Below are 14,312 nucleotides of genomic sequence, written 5' to 3'. Positions count from 1 at the left end.
TCTGTGGACTGGTAATGGAAAATTGGAGTCCTGTGTTGGAAATGGTTTTGAGGCTTTGGTTCCTGGTGGGAAGGAGTATTTGACCAATTATTAGTATCTGCCGTGGACACGAGAATCCTGGTGGGACAGCCTGCCGGTCTTATATTTGCCGAGTTTTTATCATTTGCCAAGGCCTGACTCCTGTGGGGCGGTGAATCAGGCGCTGAAATCGCCTTTGTTCTGCCTGAGTGTGATGCCAAGAGTGTATTGCGGAGCTCAACAAGCTTCATCACATAGACACAGCTGCACAGTCTGCTGCTGCAAACCCAGGAGAGGAGGGGGGACTGTGGCCAATGACGCCAGATGAAAAGTGGCAGACTTTTTTTCTAACAACTTAAAAAAAATTTATGCTACAGATTTTTTCCAATGGCATCAATGTCATGTTGATATTAGCCTAGCTCTATTTCCTTTTCTCTTTGGAAGGTACATTCTAGATGCTGAGATATTAGCATTGTCAAGCTATAATATGATATACAAGGGAAACTAGAATTACTTCCTTTGAGCCCACCTCATCCCGCTTGGTTTAGGACCCCCAATTCTATGTTACCAACTCCTGCCCCCTACCCTTCCTCCCACAGGGACACCGTCCTCGTCTCCTTGGTCTTTAGCGCACGGAACCAGGTCTTTAATACCCATGCGCGAGTGCCCGCTCACTCCGCCAGCACTCCAGCCCTCCCACCAGGCTGCCCCTTTGTGAGGACGCCCTCCTGACCTGCTTGGTCTCCTGGCCCCCTCACCCACTGGGGCTCTGACTCCCAGTACTGGGCTGCCCTCTGCAAAGGAGCCCCTCTTCCCCTTGCTTGGGTTCCCATCCCCCATGCCAGGCATCCTTCCTATATGATGCCCTCCTCACCCTACATGGGCTTTGATGCCCCACTTGGTGGCATTATGGCCCACCCCTCCCCTGCCAGCCTGTCGTGCTCTGCCTTCACTAACAGCGTGAGGACTAGATTGTGCAGGGAGGCAAAGAAAAGAGAAAACAGCTTAACCTTTTTGTTTATTAAAGTATTTACTAAAAATATGTAAAAATAGAAAAAGCAAAAGGTAGAAAACTCAAATGGATCACAGCATCCACAGATACCCCAGCGATCAAACAGTGATTAATATTGTGCTCTGTATTCTTTTTAAAATTTTTATTTATTTATTTTTAGAGAGGGAAGGGGGGGAGATAGAGAGAGAGAGAAACATCAATGTGCGGTTGCTGGGGGTCATGTCCTGCAACCCAGGCATGTACCCCGACTGGGAATCGAACCTGTGACACTTTGGTTCACAGCCCGTGCTCAAACCACTGAGCTATGCCAGCCAGGGCTTGTACTCTGTATTCTTTTTCTTCTTTTCCTGTGCCTACGTATGGGTATCTGAAATTAATCTACATTTCCGTCTCTATTTATCTTTATCCGTCTCGTACCTTTCTAAATGTCAACTATGCTGGTCATTCCTAAACCCAGAAAGCAAAAATAATATGGGACTTCAGAGAAGGAGGTGTCTTGGTATTTTTAAGGCTGAGACTTGGTCAATGGCAACCAAATAATCTTTTATAGACAAACTCCATCTGGACTTTTTCAAGGATTTTGGTCAAGGAATTGGCACAGGAGCTGAGCTGGCCTATCTCAACCGCTCTGTGCCGGGGCGTTCCCATCTGTAAAAAGAGCCTAACATCCTCATATTTGAAGTGCTCTTAAAATGCTTGGAGTGCGTGATATGAAGATGGTCAGTGTTTAGCAAACATTTAAAGAAAAGAAGAAATTATTTAATCTATCTTTTCTAGTTTTCTGTGAATTGTAGGCATCTCAGTGAGCATGGAATCAGCTTTAAAACAAATAAAAATCAGGAGGCCTAAAAATATTTTAATTGTGAATTTAACCAAATTGCCGTTAGAGTTCAAAAATATAAACATGTCTTCCAGGCAAGAGAATAGAAGTGCAAATTCAGGTTTTTTTGTTTGTTTTTTGTTTTTTTTAAAAGATTTTATTTATTTATTTTTAGAGAGGGAAGAAAGGGAAAGAGAGAGAGAGAGAGGAACATCAATGTGCAGTTGCTGGGGGTCATGGCCTGCAACCCAGGCATGTGCCCTGGCTGGGAATCGAACCTGCGACACTTTGGTCTGCAGGCCACGCTCAATCCACTGAGCTACGCCAGCCAGGGCAAATTCAGGTTTTTAATAATGCTTTCCTGGACTCAGTTTTGCTTTTTATTTCTATTGGGTGTGTGTGTGTGTGTGTGTGTGTGTGCGTGTGTGTGTGAGAGAGAGTGTGTCTCTTTATAAATATTTAAGGTTGTTAATATACAGGGTCTGGCAGAAGTAAGGCTTGCCTGGTGTGGTTGGTGGGGTAATGATATGGATGTAACAATTTATAGTTTTAATTTGAACATTTCACTTAAAATGTTATATGATGTGCTTGAGTGTGATATTATGTTACAGAACTACATGCTTATGCTTTTGTAATAAAAAGGAGCGTTATTTGTGCCAGACCCTGTGTGTGTGTGTGTCTGTGTATAGTAAGAGGCATGTGGTTCCCCTCCTGCAGATCTGTGGGTGCTCTTTTGAGTGAGACATATGGTGTTGGCGCTGATGGGGTGATGGAATCGGATTTAGCACTTTCATAACTCTAGAAGATGAGTCAGGAACCAGGACTGTTTCTAACTCCCCATCTGAGCCGGTAAGAACCGGCGGCCCAAAGCACACAGCTGAGGGTAATAAACCTGTGATGAAATTTCTATCCAATACGAATACCTGTCCGCGGGTTTGCTTTAGAATTGTGAGTGGGGGAAGCAATTCTTCAGAACTCTGTACATAATCAGGCAATTGCCAACTCTAAACAATGTGGGACGACAGAAATAGCCAGCTCTCCAGACCAGAGTGGCCGTTTCGCTCAGGATGTGGTCAGCAGAGCCCACTTCCGGAGAGCATCTCTGGCTCGGAGACTCTCTGGGGACCCACGTTTTTGAATGCTGGCCCTTACAGTCTCTGCCAGCACCTCGCTGTCGAAATCAGCACACCTCTGTTCTCAGCTGCATAAATATTTGTATCACTAAGTGACAGAGCCGCAGGGCTCTTGCCGATCTGTAACTTCTGTGCTGTTCCTCCCCTCCCACCCGCACTTCTGCGAGTGCGCTTGCGCGGAGTACACCGCCAGGGCCCATTGCGGAGCTCAGGATGGTCACCTGGACGTTAGGAAATGCTGCTCTATGCTCGAGTGGAGGAATTAGGAAGCGTGCTGAGCATTGAGCCAGAGAGATGTTGCAAAAGACAGGTAACGAGCCCTGGTTGCAAGTCTGGTTCCACTGCCTGGTGGATCGACCCCTCGGGGTGTCCTTCCAGTGATGTAACCAAGGGAATGTGTTTCAGTCCTTTTGAACCCTTTGTGACATTTGGCAATATTACTCATTCCTTATTTTGATCTAGTTCTTTAGTGTCATGGAGTTATTACTTTTTCAACTTATTTTAGTGCTAAATACTGTATTAGTAAAATTTTATTAGATCAGACGTGTCAAATAAAACTAGGGTTTCTCTTGACATCTAATTCCTCAGAGTAGGGGTTTTCAAAAAAGCCATTAAAGCATTATCTTCAAACACAAGTTTATGCAGAAGCTCAATAATCACTCATTCGCTAAATATTTTTGGAGTACTCAATAGTTTAGGCAATGAGTATAATTAGTAAAAGACAGGTACTTGTTGACAGTTACAAATCCCTATTTGTGTCTAGGGCTCAGTCCTTGTATTTCATTTCTCTTCTCGAATTACCTTGATGAGCTCATCCAGTCTCATGACTTTAAATTCCATTCTCATGTTGATGGAGCCTCAGTTTCCGTCTCTAGCCCAGACTTTCCCTGAACTCCAGGCTCCTGTATTCACCAACACATTAGACCCATTTCCTTGACCGGTATCTCAGATTGACTGTGTTCAAAGTCAACCTTTTGATTATTTCTCTTATAAGCACAAAATTTTCTTAAGGAAGGACATTCTGAAATTGACATATACAGGGTGCGCCTGGGCGGAGCTCTTTGGAGTGACAGCTGTAAGGGACTGAATGAGACAGGGTTGGGTGGAGGGCAACATTACGCTGTCATGTAGTTACAAAAGAAGCCTCAGCTCTGTGGCTGGTGTGGTCATTCCAATTGTCCCAAACTGGGGCCAGGGACCTTGACCTTGATAGGCTCCCCACCCCCGCCCTCTCCTGGGTGTAGGCTGCTGGCAGGAGGTTATCTATTTACTGTCCCATGAGGCAGCTGTCTGCACCAACAGGCGTGTTTTGGGAGGAAAACTCTGGCCGGTAGAGTGTGTGTGCCTTCAGTTTTACTAGATTGTGTCAAACTGTTTTTGTTTTGCAAATTGGTTGTGCCAACTTCTGCTGCCTTCTGCAGTATGTAAGAGTTTGTATTGTTACTCTCCCTTTCCACATTTTATATGTCTTTGTTTCCTTGTGTTATTTTTGGATAATTTCTACAGATCTTTCTTGAGATACAAGAATTATCTCTTCGGCTGTGTCTCATATGCATTTTAAGTCATTGAATTGTTTTGTTTGCCAAGTTCTTATTTCTGAAGTTTCAGTCATTTCTTTTAAAATACATACTTTTTTCATTAAAAAGCAAATCATTTCTTTCTTATGGTTTGTTTTCCTATTTTTAATAATATAAAAGTTATTTCTTATACTACAGTAAGTAGTTATATTATTTTTTAAAGTTCCGAAGCTCTATTTTCACTGGTTGTTATGTCTGTTAATTCTCATGCAGGCTTGTTCCTTTGTATCTGTAATTATGTGACTGTGAGTAACTTGTAGGAATTCTGTACTGCCTGGATTGTCCTCCAGAGAGATTTTGAATCTGCTTCTGCCAGGAAAGCCAGAACCCCATTTCTCTTCTTTTAATAGACCTTAGAGCAGTTTTAGGTCCACAGAAAAATTAAGCAGAAAATACAGAGTTCCCCTGTCCCCTTCCCTCCTACAATCTTCCCACCATCAAAGCCCCTTGCCCAAGGGATACATTTATTACAATGGATGAACTTAACATCCAAACAACAGTGTTCGTGATTTACATTAAGGTTCACTCTCGGTGGCAATTTCTTTTTTTAATTAAAAACTTGGTGTGAGTGTGGAAAATTTCAAACACATATAAAAATATATAAAATATTACAGCTTCATGCAAGAGAGTCTTAGTTTTAACTCTGTCTCCATGGATCAGTTAACATCCAAGCTGAAATCAACAAAAATATTCTGAGATCAAAAATATGTCTTCACGGCAGGGAGCCGGTTATTTGCTCCCCCTCTCATTGTAACTAATTTATTAGAAGCTCAGCTACGCATAAAAATATTTTTGTTGTATATTATACAGCTGATCCAAGCATTTTGTAACAGAAAGCTTTTTGGGTCATCTACTCCATCATATTTTAATAAGGAAGCCTCTTACGTTTTCCCACATTTAAATTGCTACTTATAGCCCTGGCCGAGTGACTCAGTTGGTTAAAAGCATCATCCTGATACGCCAAAGTTGTAGGTTCGAGCCCTGGTCAGGGCACATACAAGAATCGACCAGTGAATGCATAAATAAGTGTAACAACAAATCAGTGTTTCTTTCTCTCTCTTTCCCTTTCTCTCTCTCTAAAAGCAATACATAAAAAATTAAAAGATATATGTTTTAAAAAACAAAGAAAAGGAAAAAATAAGTTGCTACTTATTTCCTACCCCTTTTCACGGCCTCCTGTTATTTCTCCTGCCCCAAGATTGTGAATGGTTCCAAGGATTCCAGCTCAGCTCTCTTCTCGTCCGCGCCCAAGTCTTCAACCAAGATGGTAATTCCCAAATTAGTACTTCTAGTTAAGACTTGCTCCTCACCCCCAGACCCAGATGCGCAGGCACTCACTGGGCATCTCCACCTGACCGTTCCACAGTCACCTACTCGTGTGTGCCAAGCTCAACACTGATTTCCTTCTTGTTTCCTACTGACTGGCTTTCTTGAGTTATTGCCTTCAGTCCGAACATCTGTAAGTCACAGTTCATGGAATATATACACAATTCACTAAGCTTTATAGATGGGCCTATGAATGTAGGTTTATCATGTCTTGGGGTCTATCAGGCGCATCTCCGTGTGAGACCACAAAGTTGACAGTCGTGTCCAACCAGGAGTCAAATGCAGTTCTGGAATCCAGGCTTTTCAGGCGCAGGGCTGCTGCCTTCACTTAACCCCAGGGGGATTGAGCTTTCGGGGCCAGATAGCAGCACATCTGTCCGAGGTCAGTGTGCACTGGCGGGACCTCGCTTCCTCAGCTTTGTTCTCATCCCCAAACTCACGCAACCTCAGCCCTCGTTGGGCCTTGTGTCGGGGCTGCCAACTCCATCCATGATTCAGAAACAGGGATGATGGTAAGCTGCAGTATCTTTCTTTTTCCCTGCCCTCGGGATATCTAGTCTGTTGCTGGTATGTGGCAGACTTCTAATTACTGGTTGAGTTGAATTGAATCAATCCTAATTCTGACTACCACCGGGGAAAAGTAACCTGAACTAGAATGAAACAAAACAAAACAAATCCCAAACATGTAGCTTCCACGGTGAGACATGATGAGCTGTGACATGTTCATACAAAGGAAAAGAGATCAAAAGCATGTTAGAAGTGCTTCATCTAACATTGTTGCTTTAGCTAACCTTTCTCCTTGAATATGTTGACCCGTGTTGGAGATATAGAGGCAGACGGGCACATAAGTGCAGTGGGCAAGGTATTCTCTCCGAAAAACAAGAGGAGAGTTAAGCCAACCACGAGCCATCTTTCTCAATAGTGCCGCACCAAGGAGCATATTAGGTCATTTGAAAGTTTTTCACAGTTTAGCAATCTATTTCCGGCTTGTGCATCTAGTTCATAGCTCAAATTCTGTTTTGTTATAGGTCATTCACAGTCTGGTAATCTGCCACCAAGTTTTGATGGATAAAGCAAGGTGTTCTTGGGACGGGAACATGAGCACCTATAAATCTGAAACCTTGAGGAGCTGAAATATGAGACACCAGGCACACTTGTCCTTATCGGATGGGGTAGAGAGCTGAATCTGACCTGGTTTTGCATCGCTTGGATTTCCTTTCTTAATGATGAATGAACCTTTTTAAAAGAGAAAGAATGATAAAATGAAGTGCAGGTACTGGAAATGATAGAGGCTGGGGAAAATGACAGAATTTGAATGAGCCAGAATACAGTGCTAGGAGAAGGAGGTTATCCTTCTACCCAAAGTTCCTTTATGTGTGGTTTTGGAAAAATGGTACAAATTCAATCCCAGTGTTTTGTTTATAATACAAACAGAACAAGCTCTGCTTTAGAAAAGTTTTCTTTAGGTTGTTGTTTGTGCTTTTGTTCAAGAGAAGCAGGAATGATTATTTTATTTTAAAAATGTGCAATACACAGAAACATGCACAATGAATCAACCCAAACAAATATTAATATTTGCTTCAAAGCTTTTTGGATTTTCTTTCCCAATTCCATGGATTTCCCATCCTCCGCAGAGTTAAATATACTTATGAATTTGGTGTTTGTTCAGTCTCTATTTTTAAAAAATTTACTATACACAAATACACACACACACATACACAATACATTGCTATTTTTAACAATTACACATATAATAGGCTACATGTAATATTTTGCAGTTTTATTTCTTTCCCAAACATTCTCTCTCAGATGTTGCTTCATGCTGATATGTGTGAATCAAATTCAGTTTAACAGTCAGAGTATTTTAATGTGGGTATATGATAACTTATCTATGCCTTTATTAATGGTCCTATATTTGATCTCTATTTTTTTCCTATGACAAATATAAAAGCAGAACTTGACTCAGAAGCCCTTGCTTGGGTATCAAGTGCTAAGCCAAATATCAAACCAAGTGCTACAATTGGTTCTAGGAATTTAAAGCTGGTCAGTGATTAGAAACTTGGAGAGACCTTGGTATGTCAGTGGGGTCACGTTTCTTGGGTCAGCTCTTGCATCCCACCAAGTTGCTTCTCTTGGTCTTGGTGGAGGGAATACTCTTAGCTGGGGAAACACATGTGAAAATAAGTTTCTTCACTGATTAATGCACACCTAAAGCTTTCCAGCTACTCCAGATTAGTTCTTATGGCCCTTGCTGCAGTATTTATACAGCAGATATTATTGACACAATATTTGGGGGATTAGTAATAAATCCATGAAATTCTCAAACTTTATTATAAAGTTCTGAGATGTTGCCTAAAGACCCAGATCTCCAAACAGAAGAAATGTTTCAATACTGCTCTCTCAGGTAGGTCAGTGGTTTTTGTTTTCATTTTTTTTCAATTAATAAATGCCTTGAGATGGTGCAAAAGGGAGGAAGAAAGAGCTAAGGAGTGTCTTTTGTTTGGGTTGGCTGATTCATTCTATTCAGATCAATCCTCAGCGAGGCTCTCCATTCTCATGTGTCACTCCCTGTGTTGGCAAATCATTAAATAATTGAACTGGGGCAACTCCTTATTGGTAATTATTCTTCTGCCAAAAGAAGAGACCCGTTATTTTCTTGTCACTCCCAAGGCTGCATGTCAGAGGACATCCCATTTAACCAATTATCAGCTGTCAGCCAGGACAGAGTTGCTAGAAGGATGAAGCTAACGATATGTTGGGATTGATGACTCACTGCCCACCAGAGATAATGAGGAAATGGAAATTCACCCTCTGGTCCACCACTTGGGCCTAATTAATATCGCATTATTTAGTGAATTGCAGCTTAGAAAAGAGGTGTTGAGTGAAGACTGCAGTGAAACACAAACCGACATTAGACGATCAAAGAACCATTCGATTCTTACTTTTCCTTCTATGATCTGGTGAACCAACTCTAAACACAGGTCTGTTTGTCTTGCACCCGAAGTGTTCCTTAGCACATTTAATACATGCCTGCCTGGTTTCTCTTGTGTGTCACCATTGTTTAATTTTATTCTCCTGGTCTAAAGAAAAGCTTGTAATAAATTAGGCAAGAAAGCAAGTATTTGGTATCATGATTTTTTAAAAATTTTATTTTAATCATTGTTCAAGTACAGTTTTCTCCCTTTTACTCCCAATCCAGCCCACCCACCCAACCCTCCCTTCTTCCCTCCCATTTCCACCCTCCCCCTAGTTTTTGACCATGTGTCCTTTAAATTTGTTCCTGTAAACCCTTCCCATTATCCCCTGAAATTCCCTCTTCTCTCCCCTGTGACCACTGTCAGCCTGTTCTCTATTTCAATGTCTTTGGTTATATTTTGCTTGTTTCTTTGTTTTGTTGTTTAGGTTCCTGTTAAAGGTGAGATCATATGGTATTTGTCTTTCACTGCCTGGCTTGTTTTGCTTAGCATAATGCTTTCCAGCTCCATCCACACTGTTGCAAAGGGTAGGAGCTCCTTCTTTCTTTCTGCTGCATAGAATTCCATTGTGGAAATGTACCATAGTTTTTTGATCCATTCATATAGCTTCTCAGCCTTTTGGCTAAGATCAAGTGTGGTATCACCATTTTTTAATGATTGTATGTCCTCAATGTTTTTAATGAAGGAAAGGAGTGCCAGGTTTACAGTTTTATTTTGAAATTTTTTAAATTTATTGATTTTAAAGAGAGAGAAGCAAGAAGAGAGAGAAGCAGTGGTTTGTTATTCCACTTATTTATACATTCATTGGTTGATTCTTATATGTGCCCTGACTGGGGATTGAACACCCAACCTTGGCGTATAGGGATGGTGTCTACCCAACTGAGCTTCCTGTCCAGGGCTCAGATTCACAGTTTTAAATGAAGCCAGGGGCTGAAAGACCTAGCTTAGGGCAGAAGAATACAAGAAGAGTCCACAAATAGGGTTATGAAATAGAGTTATGGACACCTCACCTGCATAAAAAGTACCTTCCCCCTCTGTTTATACAGGTGTCTGTAGGAAATGCATGACTACATGGCTTAGTTTGATGCATAAGAGAAACATCATTTGGCAATTAGTAATGCATTCTTCTTATTGCTATAATTGCCATCAAAATGATCTTAAAGTATCCTCACCTCACAGAGAGTTCAATAGGATAGGGGACAGTCAACACTTGTATAATAGGTAGGATATATGGACCACGTGCAGCTGTGGTCTTTGACTTGTCTTTTTACTGAATTATTTCTCTCTCTTCATCTTAAAGAACTTGAAGGGACATTTTCCAAGGCAAAAAGTAAAATACTCTTCTTTATTATCTCATCACGGAAGAGAGAGTTCAGACACTCTAGATCAGCAGTGACTCGTAAGCATCCCATGGGCACAAGATGATGGATGAGGAGAGCTCAGCCAGTGGCACTCTGGGGACATAGAATAAAATGCAGGGCTCTTGTACCCACTGCCACGCAGCTTGCGGGCTGGGTGCCGCATTTTCCTCTCACAGCACACTTCACGCTGGGATTGGTTTCATTCCTACCAATTCTTCCTTTAGAGGGGACCAGCGCGGGCTCCTGAGTCTGACCACGTGACCACACGATGGCTAGGGCGGGGCTGTCTGAGTTATGCTTCAGGGCAGTGCTTCTCCGGGTAGGGTTCTTAAACCCGCTGCATCGGAGTCAGCGAGCCTTGAGAATAACAAGTTGAACGAGCTCCCTGCACGAGCCTGGCTTGTATTAAATTTTGAGAACTGCTGCTTCTGGAAACACCAGGGATCGCCCATGGTCCAGGATCGGGGACCACCTCCAGAAAGAGTGTTTCAGACTGTGGGCCTTAGCTGCTCCTCCAACAAACTGCAAACTCTCCTCACTGCTTCCCGGTGATTCCATGTTGCTGTTCTTTTGGGGATTCCCATAGGGGAAGTGTTTGGGCTTAGGCTTTGGATTGGTGCTGTGGGCTGAATGTTTGTGTTTCCCCCTAAATTCATATACTGAAGCCTTAATTCTTTTTTTTAAATTAATTTATTTTGGAATGGAGGGAGAAAGAGAGAGAGAAACATCAATGTGCGGTTGCTGGGGGCTCATGGCCTGCAACCCAGGTATGTACCCTGACTGGGAATCAAACCTGTGACACTTTGGGTCGCCGCCCGAGCTCAATCCATTGAGCTACGCCAGCCAGGGCTTCTGAAGCCTTAATTCTTACTGTGATGGTATTTGCAGGTAGGGTCTTTGGGACGTAATGAGGTCATGAGGGCGGAGGCCTGCATGATGGAATCAGTGCTCCTGTTCTTATAAAAGGACACAGGACACAGTCATCCGCAAAGCAGGAGGAGAGCTCCCAGCAGGCCTCACCCAGGCTAGAACCCCGATCTTCAACCTCCCAGCCTCCAGAACTATGAAAAATCAATTTTTATTATGTAAGTCACTCGGTCTCTGGTGTTTTGTTCTAGCAGTCTGAGCTGAGAGAGTAAGCAAACAGCAAAACGGGGTGAATGCCAAAGGGGGAAACATCCTTGGTATGTGGGTGTGCCTGTGTCTGTCTGTCTGTGTCTGTCTGCCCACCCACCTGTCCATCCTATCTCTCTGAATTATTTCCTTGTAGTTGGAAAACTCCACCACTCCATTTCAGTTGTAGTTCTTAAGGCAGCCTAGGACTCTTGTGTTTATGATTTTCTTTGCTGTTTCTCTCTAGTATTAGGGCTAGACTTTTTCTAGTCTGCTTTACTTTAAAGGTCTGAAAAAGGCTAGTGGTTTCCTCCATGATCTGTCTGGAACAGTTCCAAAGCTGCCCCTTCTCTTTGGAACCACTTCTGCTATAAGTAGAATCCCTCTGGGTATCTGTCTGGAGTAAGCTGTAAAAGGAAGGGTTTGGACTAGATGAGACAAAGCTGTTTTGCAAGGTGGTCTGAATGGCCTTTGGCTTTGGAATCTCACATCTTTCTGTTACCTTATCCATATGACTGCCTTTGGTCGTCAGGGGGTGAGGGGACTCAACATAGCGATTGTCAGGACCCTGGACTCTCTGCGTATCATTTACACAGAAGTATGTTTGAACCCTTTAGCCCCAGCAAACATTAAGAAGCCCATCAATAGATGGAGGTCCCTGCCTAGTGTTACATATGAATGAGCCGCTGATACCCCTCTGTTGTTTATTTCTTTGCTGCAGGCAGAAACGCATTAGCTCAAAAGCTTGCTGGTGCTAAACTCAAAGGTTTATACAACCAGTTGTTTTAGAAACAGCCCAAGTGAGCAGATTTTCCGATGCTTACAGCCTGCCTATTTGCATACCCCGGGAAACCTCATGCAGCATCTGCTGCCCATTGATAAGAGAGAGTACCAAGCTGCCACTGCCCTCTGACCCAGAGAACCCCTGCTGTGCTGCCGAGATTGCTGGGAGCTGGGAAAGGCTTTCTTAATGAGTGGACATTTGAACTGCAGACTGAAGGATGGGTAGGAATTAATGAGGTTCAAGAGAGGGGAAAGCTTCCAGACGGAAAATATTCATGCAAAACTAGGAGCTGATAAGTACTGTGGCTGCTTTGCCTGCAGGGCAAAGTGGCAATAGATGGAGGGTCAAAAGTCCAGGCCAGTGCACTGGCTGGATCTCGCAGGACCTTGTCAACAAGGGAAGGACTCTGTGTGCACGTGCATGTGCATGCGTGCGCACTTGGCACTTTGACATGAGGAAGAGGTAGCAACGTGAACCTCTTGCCTCTGGGAACTCTGCTTGCAGGCCCAGAGTCCAGGAACTTCGAACCCGACTTACTTTGGAGAGATCATTTAGATTTAACATGGAAAGACATAGCACATTGTCTGGGGAAAGACCACAAAACCAAGCAAAGCAAAGGTTACAAATTCCTGGCCTGCAGGGCCTCGCTGTCCCCAAAATTCATTGTGTGGAGTCGTACACTACTGTAAATAAATAAACTTTGAGTAGCTCAATGTATTTTTAAGAATGGAGATATTTCTTTTAAAATATGAATGCGTGGCTCCCTTTGAAAAATTAGGGAGACGGAAACACCGATATCACATTCCGGCGTAGAAGCGCTCTGGTGGAAGTGAGTAATGGCAGTCCCTTTACACAGTGCCCGCTGAATCACTCTCTCCCCGCCCCCGCTCCTGTTCCCCAGCACCCTGGCCCTCGACCTCTTCATGGCCCCGTGGGCACTGGTGTTGATGATCCCAGAGTCGGAGCACTGAGTCACCCCCTCCAGTTGGGACAGTCAGGGACCATGGCCGCTTACTGCCATATTCATGGTGTCTATCTAGCACAGTCTTCGGCACGTCATTAACATGCTCATTAAAATATGTATTAAATTCAAAAGTGAGCTAAGGCGGACAACAGAGAGCATCCTTCTCTCTAAAAAGCATTGGTTCAAGGTCAAAATTTTGGGCTGTCACACTGGTCTGCAGAGGTGTTTAATGAAAACTTTACAATGACCAATTCTCCCATTCGGCATTAAGATGACCTTGGAAGAGTTGAATGAACTGAAGGTTTTCCTGCGGTAATCAATTTCCTTCTACCTTGTCAAAAAATCTGATGGTTTTGCTGAAAGTTACCAACATGAGCAAGGAAGAAAACATATTACGCCCAGTAAGAAGTTTAAATAGGTTCCTTGAACCAATTGTCTTCTTAGGAAGAACCAAGGTGGAATTACAAGATTAAGAAATAACATCAGCGTATATTTCCCCACTGTGAAGCAGCATTATCTGAAGCATTTAAATATGCAGAACCTAATAGTAAAGTGTAAATTATATAAAGCAGCATGGGGTATATTGGCACTTTTGTTCTTTGTCTTAACGCTGTTTATGTGAATTTCACATCCCACCGCAAAGCCAAACATGCCTTACTTTTCTTTTTAACATGGATTGACTTATCATTTAATTTTAATTATAAAATGTGCTCATTATAACACATATAGGTCAAAAAGTATACAGAAAAAAATAAAAATGACCCAAACCCTAGCCTAATACTGTTGTTAAAGCCCAGGCTCTGGTGTTGAGCTGCCTGGCTTCAAACCCTTGTGCCCTCAGCACGGCCTCTGTGTAACCACGTGCCCCAGCGGCCCCCCCAACCCCCGAGAATGAGGGCAATGGGCTTATCTCAGAGAGCTGTTATGTGTGTTAGTGTCTTTCACATAGTAAATAACATTTTTGTTAAATAAATGCAATAAATAAGCATTAAAATTTTTATGTAATTTCAGACTTTTTTTCTATCTACACACAGATATAATTTACACAAACCCATTTTTTAGTGAATAAGCTAATTTCCAAATAAGATTTCATCATCTGTATGTTTGGTGGGTTTCTATATAAAAATTTTACCCATGCTAATTTCATAATAATTTAAAACCATTTTTGTCTCTTTAGTTTGTATTATAAAATATTTCTTTAGAACTTAAAAAAATGCATAGGTAAAGAA

General features: G+C 42.6%; 1 pseudogene; it reads left to right on the top strand.

Moving 5' to 3' along the window:
* The first annotated feature begins 9,463 nt into the window (after positions 1-9,463).
* LOC114512492 lies at positions 9,464-9,593 on the top strand (annotated as a pseudogene).
* The last annotated feature ends 4,719 nt before the right edge of the window (positions 9,594-14,312 follow it).

This window comes from Phyllostomus discolor, chromosome 15, assembly GCF_004126475.2.
Source record: "Phyllostomus discolor isolate MPI-MPIP mPhyDis1 chromosome 15, mPhyDis1.pri.v3, whole genome shotgun sequence".
Lineage (NCBI taxonomy): Eukaryota > Metazoa > Chordata > Mammalia > Chiroptera > Phyllostomidae > Phyllostomus > Phyllostomus discolor.
The sequence above is the reverse complement of the archived record's forward strand: the minus strand, read 5'-3'. Positions and strand labels throughout refer to the sequence as shown.